At 37.2% G+C, this 9,443-nt stretch overlaps 1 long non-coding RNA gene and 1 pseudogene across 1 annotated transcript; one reads left to right on the top strand and one right to left on the bottom strand.

Annotated features, from left to right (window-relative positions):
- Positions 1–624: 624 nt before the first annotated feature.
- On the bottom strand, positions 625–2,476 carry LOC121754457 (annotated as a pseudogene).
- A 3,490-nt stretch (positions 2,477–5,966) lies between these two features.
- LOC121755048 lies at positions 5,967–7,017 on the top strand. Its single transcript, XR_006040610.1, has 3 exons — positions 5,967–6,126; positions 6,211–6,267; positions 6,738–7,017. It is a non-coding gene; the product is annotated as an uncharacterized LOC121755048 (long non-coding RNA).
- Positions 7,018–9,443: the final 2,426 nt, after the last annotated feature.

Genomic DNA, 9,443 nt, shown 5'->3' with positions numbered 1-9,443 from the left:
AATCCGCCAAAATCTCATTCCTTCTCCCAATTCCGCCTACAAAAAAAGTCAATTTAGGAGTCGAAGTTGCCGGTTAATTACGAAGATCTGCTAGCTAGGGTATTCGGAGAAGAAAACGCCTCTTTCTGCAAGGTTTTTGTGCAAGAGGGATATTTATGCAAGGTTTTGCAAGGACAATTCGTTCGATGGTGGCGCTAAGGTACGGGTTTATGCCCTAGATTGAATTGGATTGGATTCCAATTCGTTTATTATCGCGATTTTTAGGGGTTTGGATTTAATTTTTGGTGAATTGCTTTTGAATGGGGTTTATTGATATTTGTAGAAAGTGTGGGTGGATAAGAGGTCAGGCAACTGGTGCAGAATTGGAGTCACCGATGATAGGAACGGCGACCGGAATCTCACCTATACACAATGAGCCATTGAGAGAAGACGAGAGAGATAAGGGAGAAGAAAATTCCATTAATTCATCATTCATCGCCTAATACAATAGAATGACACAGCTTATATAGCTATACATATGAGCTAACAACACGGTGTAACCGTCTAACTAACTCCACTCCACGTGTACATTTATTGAGTTCCTTTTCATGCACCAAATCTCGCCTCCTTCAATTAACCTTGTCCTCAAGGTTTGGTATCTGAATATTTCCTACAACAAAAAGTTGAACATTCCTTTGAAAACCCGAAAGACGCGCAATGCGGAGCTTGTTCGACTCCCCCATTCATACGATTCCCGAATTCGAGCACGACCTCCGAGAGTTTGAAGAATGGTCTTCTGTGGAGCAGCTGTGAACAATCTGCCACCAATACCTCAAATGAATATTGTAGCATTGGTGTCTCTTCATGAAGCTTGACAACATAGTCTCGACTCTTCATCAAATGAATCATCAAACACATTATTCTCTTCCCAAGGCATGAAACATACTCAGGATCATTACCTCCCCTTCCTTTAGCTCTTTTACCACCTCTTTTTCGTGCATCACGTTTTGATCTGGACCGCCCATCCGTCATAGCAAGATCCATGAGCTCTGAGGATACATTTTGATCAGCAGCAATCAAACTGTTAACTAGTTCACCAGCAAATCTTGCCTCCTTTTGCGTTATCAGGGTGTACGCAGTTCTATCTTTATCCCATGCACGACCTATCCTTCCGATGCGATGTACATGCATGTCCATGTCTTTAGCTATGTCAAAGTTGACTACATAAGTAATGGATTTGATATCAAGACCTTGAGTAGCAACATCAGTTGCAACAAGTACATGGTATATTCCATACTTGGATTTTTGTAATATCTCCATACGAGAAGACTGATCCTTATCACCATGAAATGCTGCTACCTTAAGACCTCTCTGAAGCAGTTGTGCTTCTACTTCATCAACTGCCGCCTTCTTTGAGGCAAAGACCAGAACACCACCTTCATCTATCATTACAGGAAGCTTCTCGAGAAGGCAGAGCAATTTTTATAGCATCTGATGGCAGCACGTAGACAATTTGGGTAATATCCTCATTGGCCATACCCACCTCTCCTACAGTAACTCTTACAGGATCAGATAGAATCTCCCTAACAAGCTTTTCAACTTTTCGCGGCCTAGTTGCTGAAAAAAATAATGCTGGACGGTCTGGTCTTATTTGACCCACTATTGACCTTATTTGAGGCTCAAAACCAAGATCAAACATTCTATCAGCTTCATCAAGTACTAAGTGGGTTGCCCTCAGCATAGTCTTCAATTCCTTGAATTGATCAAGCTTCGACATCCCACCATCAACTGCAGCCACACGGATACCACAAGATTTGGAAAACTTCTTAGCTTCCAAATACATTTGATGAGCCAATTCCCTGGTAGGTGCACAAATCACTCCAATGAGGCCTTCTTCTTTAGCTAGCTTAGGTTGATCCGTAGTATGGATTATCATAGGAAGCACAAATGAGGCAGTCTTTCCTGAGCCCATTTTTGCTATTCCAATTATGTCTCTTCCCTAAAGCACAATAGGTAAAGCTTGGCACTGTATTGGTGTAGGCTTTTAATATGCTTGTTTTGCCATTACTTTCATTAGTTTCACAGAGAATCCACAATCTTCAAAAGTCTTAACAGGTCGTGGTACATCAAAACCCAAAACACGGATAGCCAAGGTCTTCCTGTATTCCGCAGTAGTGAATGATGTGGCAGTACACATGGCATCACACATTTCAGCCACATCTACCATTACTGAATTTACCTTAGTAGTCAAGCCACTAATAGCATTGATTGAGGTCAGAGGGCTATCATCATCCATAGCTTCATCCCCAATGTTTCCCTCTTCAGTAGCCTCCCCACACTCAAAATGTTTTCCTTCAGCAGCCTCCCCACACTCAGAAACTTCCCCTTCAGTAGCCTCACCACACTCAGTGATTTTCCCTATCTCCCATTCAACTACATCCTCCTTTGACTCCCATTCCCTTGATGTGAAGAGTCTACGACTTTTAATAGTAGGCATGATATGTGTAGGAAGCAGGGAAACAGGGGTGAGTTGTTCACAATAGAACCACCTAGGTTCCCAACATCCTCATTCTCACAATAAATTCCTCTAAAATTCAAAGCTGACTCTTGTAGTCTAGCCAAAGCAAATGCGTGAACAAGTGATTTAGGCTTGAACATTTTAACTGATTTTTGTACATGATAATTCAATCCACTTGCAAAAAGATGCACAACATACGATTCAGTTAACTCAACCTTTGCTAGCAATGTTTTGAATTGATTGAGATAGTCAGAGACCATACCTAATTGTTTTAGGCTTCTTAATTCAACCATAGGATTGGAGAAGTTACTTCCGATGAAGTTACTGATTTATGCCGGAAAACGTGGGATACATTCCTCCACCGATTTATCCCTCGGTTGCAGATTTTCAGGGGTCGTTGATGCTGGAGATTGCAGCAATTTTGGAGCAGTAATACCAGTACCAGAACCGTTCAAATCATTGACAAAGACTATCGGAGAATCAACCTTAGATGGCGTGTCGAGAAGCATTGAGCATGCGTGTTTGATCCGGTCAAAGCTGCCGAAGAATTGCCTCCATTATCGGTCATAAGCTTCACCATCAACTCAGAGTTTTGGACTTTAAGAGCAACGAAACCATCCCGCAGCTCCTTCAAGGTTTGATCGTAAGTGCGATCAGCTTGATCACGCCTCCGATTGGACTCGTCGAGCCTCGAGAACAAATCGCCCATGGCCTTGCGAATTGTCTCCTCCATCCGCAGAAAATCTGCCGATCGAGATTGGATCGACATCTTCATAGTCAGATCGCGAGCGCCATCAGATGTATCCCACAATTTATTGATCTCCTTGGCGATATTGGCGGAGAACTCAGCTATGGCAGTCGTGAAAAGCTCCTCCAGTTGGCGCAGATCGCCGGAGCAAGTTTCCACCATCTCAGGACCCGGATCAAGTAGTCTGATACCACTTGGTGCAGAATTGGGGTCATCGATGATAGGAACGGCGACCGGAATCTCACCTATACACAATGAGCCATTGAGAGAAGACGAGAGAGATAAGGGAGAAGGAAATTCCATTAATTCATCATTCATCGCCTAATACAATAGAATGACACAGCTTATATAATTGTACATATGAGCTAACAACACGGTGTAACCGTCTAACTAACTCCACTTCATGTGTACATTTATTGAGTTCCTTTTCATGCACCAGCAACATTTGTGTGTCGGTGTCTTCAAATGGATTGACGATAACTGGAATTGATGATAGGAGATATTGGAGCCGTATTCCAACTGTGGAATCAAGGTGAGGATTAGTTTCATTTTTGATTTCTATTAACTGAAATTTTGCCAAAATCTTGATTTTTTTTATATTTTTAGTTTATTCCACACTTTTTTACTTCTTGTTTACTTTTTAAAACACTTTTTCTTTAAATGCTCAAAGCTAATCAATTAACTCTAAAAAGTTAATCAGTGATGCCATGATTAGAATTTATAAGTTGTTAACTTTATATTTAATTGAAAGTAATATAGTTTTTGAGTGCAGTAAACAAAAAAAAGGATATAGCAAATTTGTAGATAAATTAAACTTTTTTTAATAAAAATTGTGGCTTAGAAAATACTATCATATTAATATTTTGAATCTTAATTATTTTGAAAGTAAGATTCATGATTTGATTAGAGTAGCTAATGCGGTAATTAAATCTATACAATTACTAAAATAATTAAGTATATATGAAACGCAGAAAACAAGAAAAAGAATGCCAACTTTTCATCTCCTGCGTTTCATTTATGTTGGGCTGCGTTTTAAACACAGCACCTTTTCCTCTGCAAAGTATCCACTTGTAATTTGGGAGTGACCTCGCCCTACTTAAAACACATTATGTTGCATCCTAAAATCTATGCACTAGATGTGGAAACACACAAGACTAAGTATTCTTTCACAATAAACTTCCAAACGAAGCCATTATATACAAAGTCATTAACAAAAAGACTATAAAACATCTCAATTCCGTTGAAAAGCTTGATTAATATGCAATAAAAGCAAATAACATGCCAACACACACATGCATCAATCACTTTATTTCCATTAGACTGAATCATCTCCACACTATCTATACCAAAATTCTTGAACATCTTCATCAAATATTTAACACTCTCATTAAGGCTAGGCCTATACAATAAAACGTTCCTCATGGTGTACATAGTCAAAAGTAACCAAGAATGACATAATCATAAGATCCCTATTCTCAAGATCATACAACGAAAGATGATCATCAATCATTAATACACCATTCTTGCTAAAAAAGAGACCATTCCTCTACTAGTTTCCAAGCTCATGTTTAACAACTAGAGTAGGCTCATCACCACAATTCGCATCAAGTTTGCAAGAAGATATATCACTCATCAAGCCAAGTTTATCGAAATAGATTTCACTCAATTGTCCCAAAAATTTCATGAAATGATAAATATATATATAGGTGGGCGTTAAAATGATAACCATATTTATGGTGATAACCTAATAACCTATCATTTTATGGGTCAAAAATATCATTTCTACTAAAAATGATATTTTTTCAGCATGCATAGAATGATACTTTTAATCCATAAAATGATATTCTATTTTATAAAATGATATATTTCGTCCATAGAATGATAGGTTATTAGGTTATCACCATAAATATGGGTTATCATACTGTGATCAATACCAAACCACTCTTAAACCTTAAACGGCGAACAACAACATCATATGATAACATGGAGTTCATTATAATGAACTAATAACTAACTTATAATGAATTTAAGATTTTTAAATTATGCATGATGATGTCATTATTTTTAAATCTCATAATTCCCTATAATGAACTACAAATAAAGCTGTAATGTACTCCGCATTATTATATAATGATGTGTTTGACGTTTAGTGTTTAAAACTAGTTTGGTATATAATACAACCCTATATATATATATATATATATATATATAGGGTCTTCATCTACCAAAATCAGTCCTTAAGTATAGAAATACAGACCATATCTAGACCGTCAGATCTGGAGATTAATGGCTAAGATCTGGAGTGACTCCTCGTTTTATATGGGTCATAATAAGGCCGATCTATGTCATGTTAGGGGTAATTTAGGAAACAAAAATATTAATAACTGTCGTTCCGTTTTTAGGCCCTGATTAATTGGGATTGGGAGTAATTACTGCACACGTTCCATTCTATTTCACTCTCTTTCAACAAAAACTCTCCAATCTCCCTCGAATCTTCTTCTTCTACCACCAAATCAACAAAAAATCATTCAACAAAAAATCGTCTCGGCCCCTCAAAATCATCGTCTCCTCCACAGATTCGTCTTCTCCTCCACAAAAATGTCGCCTCCTCAAAAACCCTATTCCTACTCCAGAAAATCGACGGAGAAGGGGAACCAAAACCTACTTCTACCACCAAATCAACAAAAGCCCTTCTCCAAATCAACAAAAACCCTTCTCCAAATCAAAGCGTCTCCACCTCAAAACCGTCGTCTCCTCCACAAAATCGTTGTCTCCACCAGAAAATCGAATCCTCCACGATTTTGGAAGACGGTGAACCAAAAGCCTACTTCAACAATGGTGGACACTCGAGCATCTGGATCTGCTAGTCATGACGGAAAAAGTTAGTAAGATTTTGTTCAACGCTTGACTTAAATTTGACTAAATCAGGCAAAATTGTCACTTTAATTGGTTGTTCGGCACGTAGTGTATCAGAGAACGAACGTGAAGAAGAAGATTTTGCGGATCCCTAAAGCACCGAAATGTATGTCGATTTCATTTTCTGGGATTTGGATGCATGTAGTTTTGTTTCGATTTTGGAACTTTGGTATTTAATTGTGGTTTTTTGTTCCATAAGCAAAAGGTCAAACCTCTTCAATGGCTCAAGTTTTCGTTTAGTATGACCCAAAAATCGTAGTTGACGATTTTGGTTATTATTAGTGTATTCGTCGGTCGTATGACCCAGTGCCAACTTATTATGCCCCAATTTAACCAAATGTTTCTATGACTGAAATCCCCGTTTAGTATGACCCAAAAATATATCTAATGTTTTTGGTTATTGGTAGCGTATACTTTGGTCGTATAACCTAGTTCCAGCTTATTATGACCCAATTTAACCATATGTTTCCATGACTAAAATATATTATTAGTATGACCCAATAGCATAGTTGATGTTTTTGGTTATTGTTAATGTATTGTTTGGTCGTACTAATATTTGCAACCCATGTTTTGCAGAGGACGTTCTTTTGTAAGTATTTAACAATGATTGGTTGTCACAATCAATGCAAATCAGTGATCAACGCACCTATTCAGAGGTTGAAAATGAGTTGGACAACGACAGACAATGTTGATGACAACAGGGTTTATTTGCTTAGACACCTTGAAGTCTACATGGGTGAAAGAGAGGGTCAATGACTTTTGAATGCTTTCCTCTTGTTTTTTGTAGACGATAGCCCATGCGATGAATATTACTCGATACATTGGGTCACAATAAATCAATATTTGAGTTATAGAATTGTTAGGTTAATTTGTGTCATAATATACCAACATTCGAGGCATGACGTAAAACTACTCAGTACCAGCATGCCTCATACAATTTGATCGAAATGTTCGCATGAAACAAACTTATTGGAAGTACGACCGAAGAATATTCTCGTGTTCTGAACATATTAAAAAACCAAATACGCGATTGTAATCATGTTTTAAACATATTAAAAAAGCTAGCAAGACAGAAGAATGCAAACACAATAACTAAAAACAATAGTTATGCTTTTGGGTCATGCTAAACGACGTTTTGAGTCATGAAAATATGTGGGTATATTGGGTCATAATAATCCAATATTCAAGTCATGCCATAAAACTACTGTTTTGTATGCCAACAACTTAATGACGATGATACAGAATTGTAAATGGAACTGATTAATCTGGAACACGATTGGAGTTGGAATCTGCTAACGACGATGATATATAAAATTGAGAATGGAACGGATTAATCTGGAACACGACATCGACGAATATTAAATCACAAATAATAAATCTTCATGGAAAAAAGTATGATGGAAGTTTGATGGTAGATCGGTTGAAGAAGATGAAGATAGGAAGAAGAAGAAGTTGAGGAAAATAAACTGTTAACTCATGCGTGTGATTTGTTGGCCGAAATAAATGTAGGCAAGATTATAGGAGATGGCATAACAATAGAGAAATAGCTAATGACTTTATTAACCTTAATGAATATTTAGTGAATAAAATAATAATATTTAGGGAATTAAATGGGCCATTAGATCTTTTAATCTCAAGATCATCTCGCCTAATCCTACGGCTGAAAATTGGCCTGTATTTCTTTGTTTAAATGGATTCTTGTTTGGATCAAAATCATATATATATATATATATACATATATATATATATATATATATATATATATATATATATAGGGTCCCCTTATTCGCACAACACCTTCTTAGTGTAGAACTAGAGACTAAATATTAGCCAATGGATTTTAATCTAGTGGCTGAGATTAGAGATCTTACATCATAAATTCGAATTTCATCATGTGAATTAAATTGTTCATCCAAAGGGCATGTTAGTCATTTCTTAATGTGGTCAAATATGGTAAAAATGAGGGTGGCGTTAGTCATTTATGAATTAGGGTAAAAAAACGCACATATTCCACTTCCCGCTCTATTCTCCGCCGCTCCAGCTTTACCCCCACTCTCTTTTCCGCCGTTTCACTACTCCATTCCTCAACCGTAGCGCTCTTCCTTTCCCCTCATCTAGTCTTCTACACATTCTCACCATGGTGGACACGAGGCGTAGCAAATTGAAGGGTATTCATTGTCGTAAAAAATAGTTACATTCTACCAAATCGATTTGAACTAATCTTGTTCATTTTTGTTGTAGATGAGCGGTCGTTGCTTTCCAAAAATGGATCCGGTCCCGGTGAGTTTAGTTCGTTCCTTAATTTAGTCCAGAATCTGTGTTTTGCAAATCGCGTGCCGGAACTTCAAATTAGTTCATTGTATGTGTTAATTTTGTTCAGATTTTGATGATCGTTTTTCATATAATTAGTATCAAGACATTCATCTGGAAAAACTACACTGCCACGCCCTCCAAAAGCCAAACCCAGGTCTAGCACACACCGGATTGAACCAAACATTTCAGGTGAGCCCCAATTCTGGAATTTATATTTTGTTCACGGTTTCACTTGTATTTAGTTCATTAACGTTCTTGTTTTTAATTGAAACTTGGATGAATTTGTTGGTTGAAGTATGTTGGACTAATGTTACTGAACCTATCAACCTATAGGATGAAATATGTTCAGATTCGGCTGAAGTATGTCCAAAATTGTTGTGTTGGGTGAAGGTTTTATAGATGTGTTAAGAATTTGTTGGATGAAGTATGTTAGACTGCTGTAAATGAACCTATCAACGTATAAGATGAAGTATCTACAGAATCGGCTGAATTTTGTCCAAAATTGGTGAGTTGGGTGAAGGTTTTAAAGATGTGATCTGAACGTATACAATTATAAAATGAAGTCTTGTCGACACTAGCTGAAGTAGTATGTATGTATATACGAAGGTATACAATTATAATATGAAATCTTTTCTGCATCTGATGAAGTATTTACTTCTGATTTGTGTCAGTTGGTGGTATGTGAATGATTTATGTATGTGGTATATGAAGTGTGTTCATTTTAAGATGAACTTGTTCTAATCCATGTATTGTGTAAAGGTCATAAAAAATATGTGAATAAGATGAATACATGTGGTTGTATCATGAAATGAAATGATTATTTTATCTCTTTGATGGTGTTGGTATGATCCTTTCCTTGCAGATGGAAACATAGGAAAAACTCCTGCTAGTGCAAAGTCAACACCATCTTCTAGTCGATTAGCCAAGCTACCACCACTCAACAAACAGCCGGATGTTATTCTAAAAGCA

Source organism: Salvia splendens, chromosome 11 (genome assembly GCF_004379255.2).
Source record: "Salvia splendens isolate huo1 chromosome 11, SspV2, whole genome shotgun sequence".
Taxonomy (NCBI): domain Eukaryota; kingdom Viridiplantae; phylum Streptophyta; class Magnoliopsida; order Lamiales; family Lamiaceae; genus Salvia; species Salvia splendens.
This window is presented reverse-complemented; position numbering and strand designations above follow the sequence as displayed.